Below are 21,920 nucleotides of genomic sequence, written 5' to 3'. Positions count from 1 at the left end.
CTGAATAGGGCTGTGCCTTCCTTCCACAATGCTGGCTCCACCCCCTGGGGAGCGGCTGATGTCTCTGCCCTGCACACTGAAAGAAGATAAGGAGTCCTGTCAACAAAGTGCTCCAGGACTGTACTTGCCTTCCACAATGCTGGCTCCACCTCCTGTGGGGCGTCTAATGTGCATGTCCTGCACTGTGAAAGGAAAGGAGAAGTCTGGTAAACAAAGTGCTTCAGAACTGGTTTGGACTGGGCAAAAGGCCCCACTCCCCTCAGAGAACAAAGGATTTCTGGGTATAAGTATTGGGACCCTGATCCCATGAAATTAGATCACTCTGAACAACAAGAAGAAAACTTTACTGAGGAGAGGAACCTGAAGAAACTGAGGAGAGACTATTCCCAAGCTGAAGTGCTGCTTGGGGGATTGGCATGCAGTGGTTGCCTTACTGCCAAAGGAAGGAGAAAGGAACTTTGTACACTTTGCTTTCAACTTGTGAAGGATCTCCAAGGGCTTGGAAAAGAGCTTGCCTCCTGCTGAAGTCTCAGGGACCACAGACTTCACCCCCCAGCTCCCCAGAGTTCTTGTGGAAGTGCCTGCTGTTGTTTTGGGCTTTCTGAGGAACTGCGTGTCACAAGAAGCTGGAAGCGCGACTCAACGAGAAGAAGCGTGTCGCCGTCGCTGTGCCTGCCATTGCAACTCTGGAGAAAGGAGGGTTTTGCCGGTGGAACTGGTGCACTGCACCTCATCCGAGAGAAGCGTGCCGCCACGAAGAGGAAACGTGTCGCCGGCGCTGCTGAGGCCATCGCAACTCCGAAGAAGGAGGGTGTCGCCGATGGAGCTGTCACACTGCACCGCATCAGGAGAAGAATCTCGCAACGAGGTCGGAGAGTGTCGCCGTCGCTGTGCCTGCCGTCGCAACTCCGGAGAAGGAGGGTGTCATCGATGGAACTGTCGCACTGCACCGCATCGATCAAGAGCACCTCGCATCCCCGAGAAGCGCGTCGCCATTGGAGCTGCTGTGTCGCATCTTGGATGGCGCCACTGTAGTTGTCGCATCGAGCGGAAGCTTCACCCATCGTGGAGAAGAGCGTCGCCGCTGGAGCTGTTGCCGTCGCATCGTAAGTGTGTCGCCGCTGCAGTCCACGCATCGAACCGAGAGCCTCTCACATCCCCGAGAAGCGTGCCGCATCTGGAAGATCTTCACGTCTTTATTTCTTTGTATCTGAACTTTGCCGCATTTCTCATCGCTGCGACATTGCTTGTTGTGGAAGCGCAATGCAACTTAAGGTATATTGACGCAGAGTGTTGCATCTAAGAACTGAACTGAACTAAGCTTAATCTACCATCCTAAAGTAATCATAGTGTGTATTTCTGTCGTTTATGGTCTTGTGGTAACTCTATATAAAGTATACTTATTTTTTATATAAAACCTGTGTGGTGTCCATTTGTAGTGTTGTCACTGGGTTACTGTATGTGGTCACAACTGCTTAACTTACAACGCCTCTGAGATAAGCCTTGACTGCTCGCGCCACGCAACCTAGAGGGTGAACAGGGGTTATTTTAGGTGTGTAATCCCCCTTTCCCCGACTAGAGGAGAGGGTCCCTATTTGTCACAAGTACCTATCTGTGCCAACTAGAGACCCCTAAACCTAACATTGGCCTTTAGTATAAAACCAAGTTGATTGTACACTACATGATATACCATATCTTAATGGTAAGTGATGATATGTCAATCCTTCAGACACAGATGTTGGTAATTGCATGCAGACATAACAATCTCTTGCATTCATATGGTAACGTACTCGTATAGTAATTTAGTAAACACATTTATAGAAAAATCGTTAATTGAATGGTCACGATGTAAATCATCTTTAGTTATCTCTACTTCTCCTTTCAGTTTAGTCATTTCAGTAGTTGTAGGCACGCACAAATTAGTATTTTTATTTAAATAATCATAATGATGTAGAATTAGTATTATCAAAAATGGGACAAGAATTAGTACAAAAGCAGTTAAGAAGCAAGCACATATATGCTTACGTAGTAGTGAGACTAGACTTTGGTTTTCCATCCCATATTCAGGGACATTTTTATTTTTTGTATATACTTAATCTTTGGCAAAAGGCTTTGTGCAGTAGCTTGTGAACAGTGTCCGGTCACACCCTTAATTCTTTTTTTTTTTGCGTTTCCTCTTCTGGCCTTGTTTTTTATTTTTATTTTTGCCTTTTTCACAACAGTTCTTTCATGGCGGTTTGTATGAGTCACAGTTTTTAGAGCAGAACGCAAAGAACTCTTTATCTCAGTTGTTTGCAGCTGCTAAATACGTCCAGTCTGGAGCTGCATATCTCTGATTTGCCGTCTGTGCTCTATTTGTTCTTCAGACTGTAGGCTCTTCTCCGTTAGTGTCACTTTGTTCAGACTGACTACAAACTTCACTCACAGTGGTAGGTATTCTTCCTGTTGTCAGCATGTGTCTCATTCTTTCAGATTTTCTGGGCCAACTGTCTCCTTTACACACTTGTTTCTCTGGTACACTGTTCATATCATTTGAGTCAACATTTCTCTTAGTTGGATCCTCTTCACTTTGTCCCTCGGTACCAACCGGGATCAACTCCCTTTGACTCTCATTTACAACAGTGTCTCGAGACCCAGTAGCCGGTGCCCTCTCTACTCTGTGTTCAGTCTGAACAGAACAGCTCTCTGTTATCACTGTTTCATCCACTACAGACCCCATACTTTCAAGAGGATATGGGACTCGACGAGTATGGGCTGCATGCGACCAATTAGGTAGACCACCACATTTAACAGCAGTTGTGGTTACAAGAATCACCTGATAAGGCCCATGCCACCGAGGTTCTAAACAGGATTTTGGCACATGCTTCTTAACGGGTATCCATTCGCCTGGGCACAAATCGTGGCATTGCTCTTGTTGAACGGGAGTTGCGACTTCTCCAACCTGGTGAGACACAGAACATACCACATCAGCCAATCCTTTACAATAATCCAGTACCAAGTCATAAGAAATATTCACAAGCCGATTTGCTGGGACTGTAAGCTGCCTCATAGCCCTCCCTATAAGTATTTTGTGAAGGTACAGTCAGTTCTTTTGTCTGGGATACTTCGCAAACTCATCAACACCAAAGGCAAGGCATCAGGCAATTTCAGTGATGTGGACACACCCACTTTTGCTATTCTGGATTTGATCGTCCCATTCACCTACTCTACCACGCCTGACGCCTCAGGGCAGTATGCACTATGTAGCCTCTGCTCAATTTGTAATGCAGCACAAAGCATTCGTATAACTTCGTTATTGAAGTGTGTCTGATTCCAATGAGACTGGAAAACCAAACCTTGGTATGAGTTCTCAAAGAAGCAGTTGAGCTACAGTTAAGCTGTCATTGCGCCTGGCGGGGTAAGCCTCAACCCAACGAGAAAATAAACATACAATTACAAGGACATATTTCAATCCATTACAAGGGGGCATTTCTACGAAGTCCAGCTGCATGCGGGTAAAAGAACCTCCTGAATTTCCAATGTGACTCGTACTGACCACTGTCTTTCTTCCTTTATTTTGTTGTTGACACATTACAGAGCTCTGACACAGACTCTCTGCAATGGCTCTAAACTTGGGATTATACCAAGTTTGAAGAAAGAGACACAACATAGCATCTTTACCCACATGTGCAGGTCCATGACAGTAAGCTATCTGGCAACACAGGCCTTCCATCTGTGTAAACCCAAACCTCATCTTACTGTCTATGGTTACGCCCTGTTTTAAGCCACCCTTCTTGTGGCACTGAATCTTGTGATTCTATAATTTTTCCCAAGTCTCAACAACTGAAAACATCAACCTACATTCTGTAGCATTCTGAGTGTTCCTTTAATTATTCCCCATTAAATGCATAAGAATTTAGAGCACAATAGTGGCAAGTCTCAACTGCATATCTATTGTCAACTGTGACATATCATGTGCAGTCTGATGAGTTTGGGCCTGCAGTTGTAGTGCCATCAAAAGGTTTCTTACACACTCTCCGTTTCAGAAAGGTAAACCCGAAGAGGTTATAAACCCACATTGAGAGCACAACTGCCCAAAATCATGTACCACCCCGGAACCATATTGACTATCAGTAAATATGGATACTCTCATTTGTTCAGTTAAGCTGCAAGCCCTTGCAAGTGCAATCAATTCAGCCACCTGTGATGAATACACTCCTTTTAACCACAATACTTCCACCACACCCACCTTGGTACAGATTGCATATGCAGCTCTCAAAGTACCTCCCAAATCTCTCAAACATGATCCATTCACAAACAACACGTGATCTGACTCTGTCAATGATGTATCTTTTGTATCAGGACGTGGTTTTGGGCACATCTCTGTCGCATCATGACAATCATGATCAGCTTCTTCCAGCTCAGTTTCATATCCTGGCAACAGCATCAAAGTAGTTGGATTCAAACTCGCACATGTTGTCACAGTCACATTTTCTGCACTTAAGATCACTTACTCATATTTTGCTAACAGACTACTTGTAAGGTGCTGTGTTTGAGTTATTCTTACAGACTAACAGATTGTTTTACTGTATTGCTCGTTCTTTTAAAAAGCACTTTGTCACTTTTTTGGGGGGATTATTGTAATGAATCTGAGTAATTGTAATTGTAATTGTAACGGCATTTGTAGAGCGCATGGCTACCCTGAGGCCTCCCAGCGCTGTGGACTCTGAACTGTGAATGCTACATTTAGCTAGATGGAAATAGCAGTGTTTTTAGTAGTTTGCGGAAAATCAGATGGTCGTCCACCAGCCGAATATGGTCTGGGAGGGTGTCCCATCTTCTGGAAGCAACATAGGAGAAACTCTGGCCTCCACTTCTGGTTTTAAGAATTCTGGGGATTGTTGCCAGACGTTTGTTGCCTGAGCGAAGAGTTCTATTAGGATGGTAAGGGACAATGATTGCATGAAGTATTGGAGGAATTTTTGCAGTCATGATCTTGTGGGTGACACAGAGGGCTTTGAACTGGATCCTTTCTGCCACGGGTAGCCAAGTCATAATCAAATATGTTTTTAAAATTTGCAACTGTTGGCACTCTTTTCAGAATATTTTAAAAGTGATCCTACCTGGGCGTTCCTGGGGATAGTACTGCAGCCAGAGGCCCGCAGATGCATTTTGAATGTCTGAGAACCCACGGACCTAAACACATAAAAAAAACAATGGGCAACATTGGCATTCATGATAGCGAAGCGTAATATTGCCCAACTGTGGGGGGTTAGCTAGCCGCCCTGGATTGAGAAATGGATGGAGGATTTAGACTGGTGTATGTTTAGGGAGAGGTCAGTCTATTCTGCCAGGGGATGCCCATGGAAATGGGGTAGGATCTGGGAGGCTTGGTACCACTAGAGGGGCAATGTCTGTGCCACACCGGCAAGTCAAGAAGAAACGGAGGCGCACGAGTCCCCTTGATCCATCAACTGTCGTAACTGCATAGTATTTTGAATGTATGGAATGTCATTGATATATTCATGACTATGTCACCTGATGTGTCTTTTTGTTATTTTATTGTTTAATAAAAAGACATTTAAAAAAAAAAGTGATCCTACCCTTCCAAGTGAACTTGCACCTCTCTGGGTGGGTAACGGGGACGGCATTCATTGCTGTACTTCCGCCTGCCGCTAGTGTTTCCGCCTGCCCAGGAAGCACTCAGGCGCAAGTTATCGCTCTTGTTGCAGAGCCGGAGGGGGGGGGGTAAAAGCACGGCAGTAAGCGGGCACAGGGACTGCTCATTTTACTTGATTTAACTAGACTCTATGTCCGTCAGCACTCTTATTCTTACGGACTAACGGATTGTTTTACTGTATTGCTTGTTCTTTTAAAAAGCACTTTGTCACTTTTTTGGGTGGATTATTGTAATGAACATGAGTCAGAATAAAATGTGTTTTTAAACTTGCAATTGTTGGCACTCTTTTTAGAATATTTTAAAAGTGATCCTACCCATTCCAGTGAACTTGCACCTCTCTGGGGGGTAACGGGGATGGCATTCATTGCTGTACTTTTACCTGCCCGCTAGTGTTTCCGTATGCCCAGGAAGCACTCAGGTGCAGGTTATCGCTCTAGTTGCAGAGCCGGATGGGGGATAATAGCACGGCGCAAAGCCGCCACGCCACCGGCGACCCAAATGCATGCCCGTCTGCGCCCGTCCACGGCTGGCCCGTGCCTAGGGCTAAGGAGGCTGTCGGTTTTAGACCCTGCGTTGTTTCTGGGGTCACATACACCGGGGAACAACTCCGAGCTTTTAATAAGAGCAGGAGTTGTTGTCAGAAAACCAGTCTTGGCATTTGTTCTTCGGTAACATGTTTTCAGTGCCAGGAATGTTATTTTTCATTTCACCCCTCGATGTTATCACATACAACACTCAGCTCCAATCAAGTCCCATGCAAGGTGGATGAGACGAGGAAAGTGTCAGGCACTCCTATTTTATGCTCTGTTCGCTTTGTAAACATGCCTCTGAGTTTCCTTTGTTTGTAGAGGCACACGCTGTTGATATTGCATTTGGCAACCGAAACATGGGGGGAGGACTCCTCAGACCCTGATTAGCTATGGCTGTTCCTTTGGGTACACTATGTTTAGACAAGACCGAGTAGGCAAAAGGGAGGGGGGGTGAAAGGGCTGGCTGTAATATTTTGAAGTGCGTGGAAAGGAACTTTCACCTCCCAAAACAATGGGCTAACCATGGAATCCTTACAGTTCAAAATTTTAATGGATAACCACTATACTTTTAATGGGGTGCTATGTTACCGATAACCACTATACTTTCAGTGGGGTGCTATGTTACCGACACCCTGACCCTGTGCTGATTTTCTAAAGGTTATAGGCAGCTCCCTGGATGTAATATCCCAGTCATCTGACTTCGCACATTTGGGCGATTTTAACTTGCACCTTGAGGACTCACTAGACCAGATGTCTTGAAACTTTTTTGCTCTGAGCCCCCCCTCAGCAAAATCTTTTGAAGTGAGGCCCCCCCCTGCAAAACTATATTGCAAAGATTTGGATAGTAGGAGGAGGGATGATCGAAGATGGCAGCGTTCATGAGATCATTTTTGGGGTGCTCGTCTGCAGTTTGTAATCCACACTAGATGTAAGCTTATGAAAAAGCAACAGCATCAAACAAGAACAGAATTGACCCAAAACACTACTGCCCATAATTGCCGTGCTGTGGGGCCCAATGTACTCCACCTGCTGCACTAATGATGGTGGGGTACTGAGAAGCAGGCTATCTCCTCTTCTTTCACTCTTTCGCCACCATGTGTGACCATCATTTCAATCTCCAAACAAGGCTGGTTTGTTTCTGGACGAAAATGAGCTGCTGCACACTGCTCCCCCACCCATTTTTTAGTGCCAAGGGCGCCATCTGGCCGAATGCTCTGAAGGAAAACATTCATAATTATGATTGAGTGGGCCCCTGTGTAAAAGTGTCACTGTGCCTGTTTCACTAATTATAGGTACTGCCTTACTGATGCCTCTTATGTTTACTAACATGGGCTCCCATCTCACACCATCCCTCTCCCTCCCATGTCTCATCATCCATCTCCCTCTCTGATGCCCAAATCAAGGTATCTCCTCTGCTTAATTTTCCCCTCCCTTGGGCCATTATTTTACGGCTCAAAGAAACACTGGCCCAGCAGGTACTCCCTGCAACTGCAGCACCAATGACACCCACAGCTCTCTGAAGCAGGCCATCTTCTCTGCCTAATAAACAGGGCTTTTACTTTTAGGCCAGATGCCCGACGCAGGCTTTCTGCTTCCTTGTGTGATAAAAACAATGAATAAAAGCACATTTGACTCCCTCTGCCCCCTGTTGCTTAGGCCCTGTTCCGTGCGTGCACAACACTGGTGACTAGGGCCCTAATGCTAACAAGGAACATGCACCCATGTTCTTTTTCATAGGAAGACTGCCATGACTGGTGTCTGGTGCCCACTCACAGATGGTGTGGAGAGTTCCCGTGCTAAGAAACATGTAATAGAGAACTAAAGAAGAAACATGCCTTCTCACCAAGGTGCCTGCTACCTGAAAGAAATGTGTGCAACAGTTAACCACCTCATTTAAAGGCTGCTTTGGAGTCAGTGTAGCTTTTAATGCAGTCACTCAGCTTAGTGGTGGCAAATATTTATTCTGAGATGTAATAGGTGTGTCTGTTAAAAGGAGTGCACTCTTTAAATGGACACTTATTACAATATTTTCACTAGATATAATCTGAATGCTGATTGCTAAAAGATGTATTCTTAACACCTTGGCTGCTAGGTGTTTTCCCCGCCTGTGCTGGAGATCGTTGATATTCATTATTCATGACGAGCTCAGCTCGTCATCAGCACAGCTCAACTGTGCATCATGACGAGCTGAGCTCGTCATGAGCATCGAAAGGGTTAAAGCACTTATTTTATATAGTGTAATACAAATTTTAAATAATGGTTTACACAGTGCTTCGTCCCAATTTGGGACCTCATAGCACTGTAAACAAGTCACTATTCCTCACAACACCAATCAGGATTTAATTCTGTAGTACTCATTAGTTTCAGGTTTCATTTTCTTGTTTTCAAAGTGTTCGGTGTTTGTGATCAGTTATTGAACACAATCAATATATAACATTTGTAGGTGTTGCTTTTGTATATTACTGTACGGTCTTGCAGTAATTGTTGTACTGTATCTAGCTTGAGCTCTAAGCCACTTTTCAACTAGACCTTGGCTGCTTGTCCACATGCCCCCAGAAAGCCAATACCAGTACTCCCAGCTAGCACCAGTGGCGTAACAAAACTTGAGGGGTCCCCTCTGCAAACTACAAGCAGCCCCCCCCCCCCCAATGCTCCAGACCCAGTCCGGAGCTCTCAGGCCAGGGGCCTGCCAAGTGCCAGAGGGGGACCTCGAAACTCAGGCCCCCCGCACCGACAAGGTTGCAGGGGCTTGTTTACGCCACTGGTACTCACAGCTTTGCTAGTTGTTGACTGTCCTTGCATTTGATACGATTAAATAAAAAGTGACAGACAGACACATATTTGTAATTAACCTTCTACATATATAGCACTCTCTTACACATACATGCATGCACACACACAAACACCTCCCCTCGCACACAGTAAATAACACTTACAATTATGTAGCTTTCTCTGAGACACGCATAAGCAGGCACAGATTTTAAATAACCCTGCTACATACATAGCTCTTTCATACACACCACCTGCAAACACAATGAAACAGAACCAGAATGCATAACTTTCAACAGCAAAGTGCAAGTAAAATTCGAAGAAAAAACACACACTTCCTTCACTGCAATACAGAGTAGAACAATCCAACCCTTAAAAGAGAAATTAAAAATTCCTTAGCGCAGTTTAAAGATGTTATCAATGGGCAGGCACAAAGGAGGAGAAAACACTCTCATATGGGTGCAACCAGATTTTTAAATACTAGTCCTAGAACATGTGAGAAAAGCAATCTTCCATCATGTAATCCAATTGCTTTCGATGTTTACCTTAGAGCGTCATGCAGTCAATTTAAAAATGCTGCGCCAAAGCAACTAACGCTTTCCAGGCATATACTAAGCATGTCCTAATTAATGATGTGCTCCTCAAGTAAGATGAAAACTCTGCAATGCTCCATCTTTGCCTCTATTTTACCGGAAACAGCCCTCTTCGTAAAACAGAAAACAACAATAACTCGTCACCGCGTTGCAATCTAACCCTGTAAGGCAGTGGTCTTCAAACTGTGGGGCGCTTCATTTACATGTAATTGCAGGCCCATTTGCCCCCCCCCCCCTGGGAACACATCCACGCCCCCCCAGGGGTGCGTGCCCCACAGTTTGAAGACCTCTGCAGTAGACAGAGATGCAGTACAATTTATTGACATTGCAAATAGCCTTGGCCTCACTCAGCAGATGATTGGCAGTACGCACTCTGGAGGACACCTGCTTGATGGAGTGTTCACTAGTATTAAGTCCCTACAGTGCCTTCCATCGCTACCGCTTGTGTGGTAAAACCATAAAGCTGTCATGATTTCACTTCTCTTCCACAGGTAGAGAAATCAAAAAGTCCCTATCTCAGAACCCTCTAAATTTTATAGAGGATCCGAATATGGCAGCTGCTGCCTTTGATGAACGGCTTAGGAGGTCAATAGATCAGGTGTTACCAGCTAAATCCATAACTAGTCACAGGTTAAGACCCTACGAACCCTGGTATTCAGAACACCTCAGATCACAAAAACAAAAATGTCACCGTCTAGAAAGGAAGTGGAGAACTTCTTACGATTCGAAGGACATTATTGTCTACAAACAAGCTTTGCTTGAGTATAAAAAGTTTGTGCATGAGGAGAAAACGTGTTACTTTACTACAGCCATACTAACTGCAAAAAATTCCTCAAAGGAACTTTTTTCTATGGTAAAAACGCTGGCCAAATGTTCCGAAGTAACAGAGTCACCTAAAAATCAGACATTCTGTAACTCTTTATCGTCTCCCGGGACGTTAGCTGCATCTAGTGCAGTCAGTGAAATTTTCTAAGCCCCCCTAGACTTCAGTGACCCCCCCTGAACTGTTGTTCCTTCCTTCGCTGAATACCGAGGAGGTCATTAACCTTCTGCAGTCCACGAAATCTGGTTCCCCAATGGACCCATGAGCGCCTAAAATCTTCCATCTCCTACCAGAATTATTCGCCTTACAGCTGTCTCCTATTTTTAATCAAATGTTCTCTTTGGTTATTGTCCCCACAAGTTGGAAACTGGGATCTGTTCTCCCCCTGCTGAAGAAGCCAAACTTGGAAGGGACAGATCCTAACAACTGCCGTCCAATTTCCAGACTCCCTCTGCCTGCTAAAATGGTAGAGAAAGCCATGAATGGTGCTATATCTGAATATATTGAGAAGCATGTTTTTCTGGATGCCACTCAGTTTGGTTTTAGAAAGTATCATAGTACCGAACTGGCATTGACCACAGCGTCCGAACTGATTAGGAAGACCATTGATACAGGAGGCAATGCAGCACTTGTGCAGCTTGACCTCTCGCCGCATCTCATACGATGAACCACCAAAAATTATTGGAAGTACTGAAGGGGATCGGTTTTAAAGAGAAAGCGTTTGCTTTACTTGAATCCTTCTTGTCTGATCAGGAGCAATTTGTGGCACTTGGTGAGTTTAAGTCACCAAATTTTACATTGCCATGCAGAGTGCCACAGGGTTCTTCGTTAAGCCCAAACCCTTTTTAACATTTATGTTGCATCACTGGCAAGGCTAATCAGGTCCCTGGGTTTCTCATGCCGATGACACCCAGATTGTAGTCTCAGTGACAGGCTTGCGTGCTGATACTGTTGCACAGTTTCACACCTGTCTATGTCAAGTTGGGGATTGGATGGCCACCAATTGTTTGAAACTGAATTACAGTAAGACCGAAGTCCTACTATTTGGTGGCCATACTAATTTCTGGTGCCTTACCTTGTGGCCTTTGGAATTGGGCCTGCTATAAACGCCTACGAATAAGTTGAAAAACCTGGGAGTCACGTTTAACTCTATGCTTTCTTTTGAAAGCCATGTCAATCAGGTCACATCCCTCTCTTTTTACACACTAAAACTTCTGAGAAGTATTCTTCCATTTATTCGGGTTGAGCTGCGGAAGCTAGTGGTTTCGGCTCTGGTTTTATCTAGAGCCCACTATTGTAATGACTTATTTATCAACCTTCGGAAGAAGTGCCTGTCCAAGCTACAGATTGTGCAAAACGCTGCTGCACGTCTTTTGTTAAACATTCCAAGACACAAATCTGTGTCACCAGTGCTCAAAGAACTACACTGGCTGCCAGTGAAGAGGCAGATCGAGTCTGAGGCTCTTTGTATCACTTTTAAGGCCACGCATGATATAGGGCCAGGTTTTTTTAAATATAACTTACAGCCTTACATACCTACTCGCAATCTTCGCTCGTCCCATTCCCATAACCAGGTTTAAAAAATGCTCCTGGGGTGGAAGAAGTTTTTTGGTCGGCACGACCAGACTGTGGAACTCCCTTCCTCTGAGATTGAAACAAGAAACACACTTGTTGGCCCTACATGAAGACCTCGAAGACCAGGCTGTTTAACCTCTGATTTGGCCCTGAACTGTCCAGCTAATCTTGTCTGATGATCTAGCACCTTGACACCTTCGGGTGAATGTTACAAGCTTTACAAATTTCATTTTCATTTCATTTCATTTCAACAAAATCTCGACTGAATTAGACACATACACTTTCAATGGATGTCCATCACAATGTTCTTTTTTTTTCAACAACGAGGGGAACAGGAAGGACGATATTTAATGGGGTCCAGTGTACATGTCCTCAACTAAAGCAAACAGTAAAGTACAAAGTTCCCCAGGGAAGGAGTGACAAAAAAGGGGGGGGGGGAGAGATAGGTGACTGGAAAGGGTCCCTTGTCGGAACTTAGAGAGCCTCACACACCCAGAGTATTAGGTGTGAAACACACCCTAACTGGAGGGTGTCCAGTGTCATCATCGACTCCCTGCCCCTCGACAAACCAGCGCTGCAATGTCTGTCGGAGCACCAGGAGGCACTCTTTTGGCGGGGTTCTTTTGTTCCTAGCCGACGGTGGGTGTAAATATATAGCAGGCTAACTCAACCCCCTGAAGTGACCACTTCAGGGGGTTGAGTTAGCCTGCTATATATTTATATGGTCTCTAGCTCCCCTCTCACCCCTTTTAACCAGGGAATCAGCCACGTTAATAAAAGTCAGTGTGGACTGATTACCCTTTTTAACTTGTCACCCACACTTGCACAGACTACACTTCTTTCATCGTCACATACACCCACCGTCGGCTAGGAACAAAAGAACCCCGCCAAAAGAGTGCCTCCTGGTGCTCCGACAGACATTGGAGCGCCGGTTTGTCGAGGAGCAGGGAGTCGATGATGACACTGGACACCCTCCAGTTAGGGTGTGTTTCACACCTAATACTCTGGGTGTGTGAGGCTCTCTAAGTTCCGACAAGGGACCCTTTCCAGTCACCTATCTTCTGATACCTACCTTCTCCCCCCCCCTTTTTTGTCACTCCTTCCCTGGGGAACTTTGTACTTTACTGTTTGCATCACAATGTTCTCACACTGTTCCAAACTCACACATGTCACAGCAACAGCTTTCAAACATCCAGGAAGAGCAGCAGCTACAGGATCCAATATAGCTGAAAAATATGCAACAGGTTTGCGTGCAGTTCCATGCATTTGCATTAGAACTGATGTGTCCAACCTTCACGCTCATTGCAAAATAGTGTGAAACTCTTGTTAAAGTCAGGCATTCCCAATTCTGGTGCTTGACATAAACTGTCTTGCAGTTCAAGAAAAGAGTGCATGCATTCCTCATCCCATGGAACAGGATCGGACACGTCTTTGTGTGTTAATCTCTGTAGTGGCTTAACTATTAAGGAGAAGTTTGGGATCCACTGCATGCAAAAGCCAACCATTCCAAAGGACATTCAAACTTCTTTTTGTGAATTTGTTGGATTCATCCGAAATATCACAGTGATCTGATCTTGTGACACTTTCCTGACTCCTTTTTCAATATGGTGTCCCACATAGAGAACTTCTTTCTTGCAAAACTGCAGTTTTGCTGGTGACACTTTATGCCCACTTACTGCCAAATGATTTAGTGGGGCCCCAGTATCTGAAACACACGCTTCTTTGGTTCCAGATGCCACTAACAAATCATCAATGTACTGCACTAGCACAGAGTGATTCGGCATTTCTACTGACTCCAAATTTCTTTTCATGATTTGATTAAAAATTGAGGGGCTTTCCGTATACCCATGTGGAACTCCGCACCCTGCTAAAACACGGTTTCCGAATGGAATGCAAATAAATATTGTCTGTCTGGATGCAAGGGAATGGAAAAGATTGCTTGACACAAGTCAATCATTGAAAACCATTCAGCTTCACTTGGAATCTGATATAGAATTACAGCAGGATTTCGTACTATTGGACAACGCGGTATTACAATCTGATTAATTTTCTGCAAATCCTGAACTATTCTATATTTCCTGTTAGGTTTTCGTATGCCCATGATTGGTGAATTACATGGAATGCCTAAAATCTCTCTCAAAATTCCTTGTTCGATCAGGTTCTCAATCAATGGGGTTAATCCAGCAACAGTCTCAGGACTAAGATTGTATGCTGGAGATCCCGTAAATTCTGCATTTGGTCTTACTGTGCTTCGTAAGAGAGCTACTCCTTTTATTAATCCAATGTCTTTACCTGAAAAATCCCACACTTCAGGCAGAACCATCTCCTTTAATACAGGAGGTAAATCATTTGCAGTAAACAATGGATACAAACTCTTCACTTCTGTCTTTTTTCTGACCATTTTAAACACTACGTCTTCACCTTGGGAAGGGAATTCTATTCTTTCTGGTGTACAATAAATGGAACAATTCATTTTGCACAACAAGTCTCGTCCCAATAGATTCACTGGATGAGTGTCACACACCACAAACTTGTGCATATCCTCAAATGTTCTAATCTGTACTTGCATCGGTTCTATCACTCGTGTTGGAATTACGATTTGATACAGCTACTACTTAGATTGTTTCTCCCGAGAGGGGTAGATTGGGAATCTCCACAGTTCTCACAGTGCACCGGGAAGCACCAGTATCTACAAGGAATTAAATAGCTGTTCCATTTACCTTGACGTCCACATAGGGACCATTCTGATCTATCTATAGGGTGTGCCAAGCATGCATTCCTCCTCAGGCGCCGTCATTGAGAAGTTTCTGAATCACTGTCATCCATCTATAATAAATATTGTGAAGCCATTTGCACATTTGTATTTACTGGATCATTGGTATGGAAAGCCATATTCACACTGTGGGCCAGATCTACAACCATTTTTACATGCGCAAACAGGTTTGTGACTTTTTGCGCATGCAAAACCGTCACGGGCCATGTACAAAGCCTATTTAGCGAGTTCCAATTTATTTGCAACTCCCTGAATAGGTTTTGCGACGCGCTATTAGGAAGGGGTGTTCCCTTTCTAATCGCGACCGCAAAGCTATGTACCAATGTTTTGCGACCGCAATTGCAGTGCAAAACACTCTCAGATTACCACCCTCTTTAAGAGGGTCGCAATGGAGCCGCAAATGGTAAGGGTCCCCAGGGGACCCCTTCCCCTTTGTGACATGCTCTGAAAAAAGTTTTCACGGGCAGGCAGTGGTCCCAGGGACAACTACCTACCCTTAAAAAATGAAACAAAAATGTTTTTTTTAATTTTTTTAAATGCATACAGTTTTCCTTGAAGGAAAATGGGATGCATTAAAAAAAACTGCTTTATTTAAAAGCAGTCCCAGACATGGTGGTCTACTGAGCCCAGCAGACCACCATACCTGGGAGGGCCTGCCATTCCCAATGGGGTCGCGCATTGCAAGTGGCTCATTAATATTCATGAGCCTCGCAATTTGCTACCCCATAGGGAATTGCAAACAGTGTCTCTGACACTGTTGTACATCCCATTTTGCGACACACAAAGTGCGAGTCGCTACTGTGACGCAATTTCCGACTCACAAAATTGTTGGACGTACATCTTGAACTGTATTTCTGCACTTGTCATTCACATTTTGCATAGGCATATTCTGATTCTGATTCCTCATATTTAATACTGACTTTTTCAAGGTATCATTGGTCGCCTGTGATCGAATTTATCCATCCATTCCCACAACAATTGCTTGTCCATTCACCGGATTTGCCACATTGGACTTACTTTCGCACTTCCAATGCCTGAACTTGCCACAACTGTGATATGGAAAAATATTCTTCAATGATACTATATTAGATCCACGTTTCCTACCCTGTGGCACCATATTTGACAACATATTTACCATTACACCCTTCATTCCAGGGGTAGTCTGACCATTTCCCTGTATCGTACCTGCAAAATCTGAATCAAAACCCACATATTCTTTCTTGGCTGCTCTTATCTGTGCCAACATACATTTTTTTCAAGTTTTTGTGTCACATTCCTGTGTCATCTCCACAATACTTTGCGTAATGCAGTATTTCATCTATGGATTTGCTCTGCCAACAAATCAAATGCTGCTGTATCACAGCACTAATCTTAGGTCTTAATCCATAAATAAATTGATCCACAAAATGTCCAATATATTTTTCTGTAACATTTTCAATTCCACTATACTGTTTAAATGCCTGAAGAAGCCTCTTATAGTAAGCATGTACTGTTTCTTTTAGTTCCTGAGTAGTCCGATCTAGTTTTACCCAGTCTGTTTCTTTCGGCGAAATCTTTCCTTTCAAATACGTAATGATCAGAGTATATTGTTTCATCTCCTCTGCTGATGGCTCACCTGTTTTTGGATCTCTAGTATACTCTGTTTCTGGCTAATTGACTGCAATCTTGTATTCCACACATTAGTCTGTAGGAAACACAATATAAAACAAAGCATCCAATTCTTCAAACAAGACCTTTGAAACCTTCACAAATCTTTCCACTTGTATAAACCACTCGACTGGTTTCTCTCTCAATCTCAGAAAATCATTTGTAAATCTACTCCAAGGGACATGTACATACCCTCCTCCTGGGTCTAACCTGATAAGCATGGAAAAGAAACTCTTGAAAAAGTTCTCATAAAGTCTGAAATTATTACTTTGTCTACATTCTGTCTTTCTAGACAAAGAAATGAAGCATATGAGGCCTACATGAGAAAATGGTTAAATCATTTCCACGTCATGATTAATTCCCACCAAACATTAATATGAATAATTCAGTTTTCTTAGTAAACTTGACTTATTACTATTTTTTCCATAAACTACATATCAATTTTAGGCACTATTATAAAGAATATTTTGCACACTTTTATTTCTTTAAGCAGATTACTATGCATCACTCCTGTTATTCACACTTATATTTGCATGCTACTAGGGTAAAACAGCAAATCTTATTACCGTCAAACATCTTTAAACCAAGCATTTTAATAATTTTTAAGCATTTCATCATACAATCACTCTCCTCATATATCACATCAGGAAATGTGCAGCACATCTGCTAGCTTATCGATGTTTAGATTCCTAAATACGTGATCACATTTCAAAAGGCCAATAACAATGTTCTCTCTCTTTAATTATTTCTTTTTGCAACTTTCAAATTTTTCCGAACACCTCTGAATGCTTTTACGATGCAGTAAATGATCTAACGTTTTTGTCATGATTTATTTTGCACATTTATTAATATTAGTATCACAAATTTTATTTAATAAAGAGAATTGATAGAGGAAATAGTCTTGAAACTTTTACGCTCCATCAAGCCCTCTTACCTTAGACAGCTGTCTAAGCTCTTAAGTACAGAAATATCCAGACAAGCCAAAGGCGGTGTAGAAACTCTTAGGAGTGGTGGCTGTCAGACCAGCACTGGTGACTACTAGCCGAGACCCCATCCTCCTCCCACGGGACCACAAATCTAGTTGGTGCTGCCGCCTTCCATGAATAGGGAAGAACTAGCAGCTGGACACCACACCCACTATATAAACGGATGCACAAACATACTGCAGATCTCGCAATATCTGGTAACTCTTGGCAACCTTCTTTGGCACAGCCTAGTATAAAAGTCATATCCAAATCACAGCTATCCACAAGTTCTTCACAGAATCCAGTGAAGCTGTATTGTCTTTGGTGCTTGACCAGGAACACCTGTAAGACTCAAAAGCTTATCCTCTTTAGTTACCTGGGAATTGTTTAAGTACAGCTGGCATCCGGTCTTTGGTCCTCAGACATCTTTTGCCGAACTTTACAGGATCAAATACCAAAGTGCCTGCAGTGAGATAAAAAAACAAAGAAAAAATCAGGAAAGATTTGACATTCAGGTAGGAACAAAGGGCCAGGTGTACGACCATTTTAGTAGTAGCAAACTGAGAATCGGTCTGTTTGCAACCACTGAAACGGCTTTCAGCATATGAAGGAAGGGACCCGATTAGGGTCACTCGGGTCTCTCTCGACCTCCCCTAGCCTTCCAAGAATGAAGAGTCTATGACGCAGTAGAGAATACAAATAAGCTAGTTTATTAGCAAAATGCACTGCAGTGGAGTCCGTTCTGACCAGCCGCCTATGATGGCTGACAAACAATGGATAATCGATATCTGAAAACTTTTTAGATCTAGGGACACCCCTGGATTTTCAGTCCACTGAAAACGACCTCATAGGGAGATAATCCCATCCTACAATGGGCTGTCATTCTGGTGGACAACAAAGCAACGGGTAATGCATCTGGCCATTGCAACCCAGTACTTTACTTCATCTTTACCAACTTTAACTTGAGAGTACCATTGTACTTCTCAACTAAACCTGCTGACTGGGGGTGATTAGCTGCTTGAAATTTTTGCTGAATATGTAAACCATCACATATCATGTCTTAATCTCGTCCCATGTGCCAGCCAATTCCACTCTATGGTCCATATATCCATATATCTACTGGCACTAACAGCCCCAAAAATATCTCAATATCTGCTAATGTCATTACTGACGAGGAGGCAGCCTCTATTAATTCTTTATAATATGCAGTAGGATTTTTCCTGGGATCCGGTAACTGACTCTTAAGAGTAAGTACCTCACTTCTCTTCCATGGGGTATAAACCCGCTGCTCCTGAAAACAAGACTCTATCCGTTGCTGAGTAACAACATGTAATGCATTACACTGCTCTGGAATTTCAGGCTGGTAAATGGGATGCATTTCCCTCATAACAAACTGAGATACTGGAATCGGAGTACTATGATATAATTCCGCCCAATAACTAAGTAATGACCCGCCATTACTATGAACTTCTGCAGGGGCCATACCAGCTGTCTTGAATATCATAAATAATTTGAGGAGCCTTACTTCCAAAACACTGGTCCGACAAACCAATCAATGTAGTCAACATATGCTGAAGGGCATGCTGTTGTACAAATGAATCAAAATCCTTCATTACACTCCACATATCCTCCAAACCATAAATCACACTCCAAGCCCACTGTGCTGCCTGAATTGCAACCATTCTTTTCTCTTCCTCACCCACATCAGATCAAATCATTCCCCGCTCTAATCGCTCCCGTGCCTCTGCCCAATTTCCTTCATCCGACCCTTGCACCGGCGTCCGCACACTACTCAATACTGTGGGTGACACATCCAAAGGAAACGCAAATGATGCCGACGCAGGCGACAGTGTCAAAAAGGGCTGTGTGGTAGGTGTAAGAGAAGGAGGAGAAACAGAAACAGTTGACACTACTGGGGTGCTCGTAGCCACTGCACCCGTGAATTACGGAACCGGAGGGGAGGCAGATACGACTGGAGCTGAAGCTGTTAGGACCGCAGAAGAAATAGGGGAAGGCGAGGGAACAACAGAGGACTGAGATGACAGGGCAGCAGGATCTATTCTTTTCGGGGCATAGGGAGGTGGGGGACGAGTTTCCAACAGATCCTCCACAAAAGGATCCTCTTCCTCTCGAACAACATAGGAGCTATAACATTGGAATCAAAACTTCCTATCTGCACACTCAATACCTTTTTCTGTCCTTTCTTTATCATAAGCTACCACTTTCTGCACCATCATTTGCATTGCCTTCTTCCTAGACTCCTTTTTAGCACGTATACGTCTCTGCTTAGCTTCCTTCTACCATACCTGCAAAGTATCAAACATCGACTGCCTACTTCTTCTAGCAAATAATTTATCCTGTAGGTAATTCAATTTGTGTTCATCAAAAGTACCCTCCTGTGGCCACTGAGGCTCAGTATTGTCCCTCGTATACTTGTGCCACAATGTACAAAACATAATAGGGCCAATTCCGTGCTTCACATATATCTCAAAATTCGGAGTGCCTTCCGGAGGTGCAGACTGCCGCTCCTCCAAGCAATGTTCCGCAGAGCAGCATTGGCACCCCAAGCACCACACTTTATTCCAACAAGGCATCCTGACATCAAACTCATTCACGTATTCACTTGATCAACACACACACACACACACAAACACACACACAATAAAACACACCTAAACAAAGAGCTCTCAAGAACAGTCCATAGAGTGTGTCAAAACAAGTCAGTCCTCAGACCGCACCAAGACAAGATAGGCTCTAGCCCCAGGCCTTTTCAAGAATAAGGCAAATTCAACAAGTGAGAAGTGACCCAGCAGAACATCCAGAAATGCTCTGTATCACATTGGTCCGTGGATCTGCTAAATTAACCAAGACAGCACCGCACTTACCAAGAATTCAAAATAAACTTACCCAGTGCACACAGGTCAAACAAGATTATTTTCCACGACTGACACTTCTAACAAAACGGTCAGATCCAAGGGATTCGCCTTTTCAGGACCAAGGTGACCGCTAGACAAGGAGCTGCTCAGTCAGACAGGCGGGGCAGCTGCGAGAACCAAGCTTGATCGTGTGGGGATCCCTGATCCACCCATCCGACCAGACACAATCTCGACCTCTACAACCCGACTATGAGCAAGACTGGTCACCTGCTGGGGTCCCTGTCCGGGCGCCAACTTAAGGACGTGACCCGATTAGGGTCACTTGAGTCACTCTCCACCTCCTCTAGCCTTCCAAGAATGAAGAGTTGATGAAGCAGTAGAGAATACAAATAAGCTAGTTTATTAGCAAAATACACTGCAGTGGAGTCTGATCTGACCAGCCGCCTATGATGGCTGACGAGGGACTGACTTTAACAAGCATAAAGTTAAATTATGTATGTTGTGGAGTCCACGAAGACCCGCCTACCATGGAAAAACATTGGTGGGTGTCTTAATACAATGGGGGTACAGAACATAAGTCTCGATTACGCAGCCTGGTACATGCTATCTACATTTCAAGGTCAACTGGTCTATCCTCCCCTCTAGGTGGGAGAAGGCCGTGATCTAAGAGAAAAGGCATGCACTAACGAGCTAACATGGGCACAGAGAAACAAAACTTACCAAGGACTATTTCTTGTAAATGAGCAAACAACAGTTTTGAATGTGGGAGTAGCAGTTTTGACGTTATTAAAAAATGCAATGAAAAGAGCTTGGTGGACACCTTGTGAAACACACTTATAGAAAAAGGAGAAACCAGATCAGACAGTCTGTCTAACAACATTTTGTCCAAATACTAATCTATTAAAGAGAATGTTCCATCTGGCATTTGGTTCAAAATTAGGATCCATCATTTTCAATGCCTCCTCTGTTTGCTCTGAAAAAGGAAAGCTGCATATCAAATCAAATTGTCTACCAAAAATTAAATCGAAAAGTACATTTCATGAGCATCTCTGCCTACCACCAGTCATAGGACGCCACAAATGTGGTACCTGTGTGTGTTGTGACCAAACTGTCGCAGGCTCTTTGTTTTCATATAAAAATGTGAATTGGAAACATCAAACATTTACAAATTTTAAAGTCAAAAACGTAGTTTACTGTATTTTGTGCACATGCTCTAAACGTTATATTGGTAAAAATCAGTTTGCCATAGGATCTCACAACATAAATCCAGAATTCGGAAAAAAGTGCAGACTGCACCGCTAGTGAACCACTGGATAAATAACAACCGTACAGAAAAAGACCTTCTATGGACTATAATATCCAAAATAGAACAAGACCCCAGAGGGGGTGACATAGATCGCAAGCTAATCCAAAGAGAAGCCATGCTTACTGTGGAATTTAACACAGCAGTAGACAGACTTAATGAGTTATCGGAAATATACACATTTTAGGGTTTCCCTCAAAAACTAACTGAGTTCTATTCGAAAAATGACCTGAATCTCTTCTTGCATTTAAAAATAGTATCCAAGCGCCAACTGTCTCTTTTTCCATACCAACAATAGTGGCATTCTCGTAACTGACGAAAATCCATGCAATACACTGGATCGAAAAACAAATGGTTGTATGTCGGAACAACGAGTTCCCCAACCACAACTTCCCTAACAACGAGGC

This window comes from Lissotriton vulgaris, chromosome 8, assembly GCF_964263255.1.
Source record: "Lissotriton vulgaris chromosome 8, aLisVul1.2, whole genome shotgun sequence".
NCBI lineage: Eukaryota > Metazoa > Chordata > Amphibia > Caudata > Salamandridae > Lissotriton > Lissotriton vulgaris.
This window is presented reverse-complemented; position numbering follows the sequence as displayed.